Raw genomic sequence first — 1964 nt, 5'->3', positions numbered from 1 at the left:
TTCTTTGACTCCACACAACTCTTAAGAAATCAATTTAATAACGATCACAGTTGACGCACTATCTTCTTCTTGTTCACAACATCCTTATTATTTTATGACCCTGCTCATTTTTGCACTTTGCATGCCCATAAGATCTGCAGAGTCATCATGTGCAACAAAAACAACAAATACTTCCGCAGAGTTATCATGTGCAACAAAAAAAAAGTTTAAGTTAGGTTTAAAGGCGAGTCTGTGACAGACTCTGTGCTAAGCGCTTTTTGAGTTCGCAGTATCAACTGTGATATTATATTTATATTAATATTAGTTTGTAATAATTCCTTGGACTCCTTAAGTCTAGCCGTCTTAAAATGGAAACTAAAAAGTGATCATGTAGAAAGCTCTTACTCCTGGACATGCGTATTTATCTAATTAGATATCTGTACATTTTATTTTATCAAATGTGGTAAAATAATGCAATAATGTAATAAAATGCAGTCACATACAACTATAAGCTGAGGCAGTCCCACTCGTAAGACTTCCAAAAACGTTTGTTTTTATACTATTATATGGTAAAAGCTATGAGAGTAAATACATGTTTAAAAACAAAATGATAATCTTGCACCCAATTGTGAAGTCATTGTGTGCCAAATCAGAACTGTACGTCGGATAACCCATCAAATCGCGTTTTTGAATGTTTAAATACTCGATTGTTAAACGAGATGTGTAAGCACTTGCATTGCTTTGATGAAGATGGAGAATGATCCGACGGCGCTTGTTAGTTTTCCGTATTTCACTGAAGACTTCTGGTAAACAAATGGTTGTATACTATTCGGAATTGACCGTTTTACGTTCCTATAATGGTATACTCGTAGTTGCCATATGACCAGTTTTCCCCGAAAAAACAAGGAATTATTTCTTTCAAAGCGCTTCGAGTGCGAACAACTTTTAATGGATTTAGTTAATCTTGAAATACCCATAGAGTCGACTTCTGTTTAGATTCCGGTTCATATGTATATATCCATAATTCATCACATGTTACAATCTTATATACTCGTACGTTTTTTGAAGCACCCCCATTGTACTTCTTTAGCATTTGCGTGCACCAATCGGCACAAAAATCTTTTTGAAATTTGGCCAAATAATGGGGGATCAAACGAGAACAAACCTTTCTCACGGCTAAATGATCATGCAATATCTTATACTCGTATATGCTGGTGAAACTAATGCCTAGAGTTCCCTCAAACAATGCAACAACTGATTTTGGGCGAATCAGTTGTTCTCGAATTTCGTCAGTGAGCGAATTAAAATCATTGCATCAGCGATTCACATTGGCGTGGCAAAGGATGGAGCTTCTACGCTATATGTGAAAGTAAGTTTATTGACGTACTCTTGTCTTGATAATCCATGTCGGAAGTCGTTACAATACATCGCACGAAGATTTTCTCGTGTTAATTCTGTTTTTGCGAGAACACTTAATTTACAAATCACTGTAAATAAATATGGACACATCAGATGACACCTGACAACAGTCAGTGTTGGAAAGGCTCAAAATATAAATAGTGACCCTCGTACCATTTATTGGATTTGTTTGTTTTTGTCAAGTTGAAGGCTAATATTGAATGAAATGCATTGAATGCTGTATCTGCAAGATGTCATATCTCGCCATCAGAGCGTTGGCACAAGCATACCACGAAGTACTCCTCTCAAATATATCCCAACAGAAGCATGAAGTATTTTTATTTGTCAATACTTTCACTGTATTTTATATCTAAAAATATATTAATTCACTTTTTATGTACTTTATTTGGATTGCTCGTATTGCTTTTTGTTGTTTTTGAACTTTTTATTTTATTTGATTTTATTTTATTTTACTTTGTTTTATTTTTTAGCACTGCATCAGTTGAAAGTGTTCTTCATTACTTTGCCATTCCGCCAAGTGCTTTGCATCCAACTCCATGTGTGATTATTTTGTATCATTCTGTGTA

This window comes from Teleopsis dalmanni, chromosome 1, assembly GCF_002237135.1.
Source record: "Teleopsis dalmanni isolate 2A chromosome 1, ASM223713v2, whole genome shotgun sequence".
Classification (NCBI taxonomy): domain Eukaryota; kingdom Metazoa; phylum Arthropoda; class Insecta; order Diptera; family Diopsidae; genus Teleopsis; species Teleopsis dalmanni.
This window is presented reverse-complemented; position numbering follows the sequence as displayed.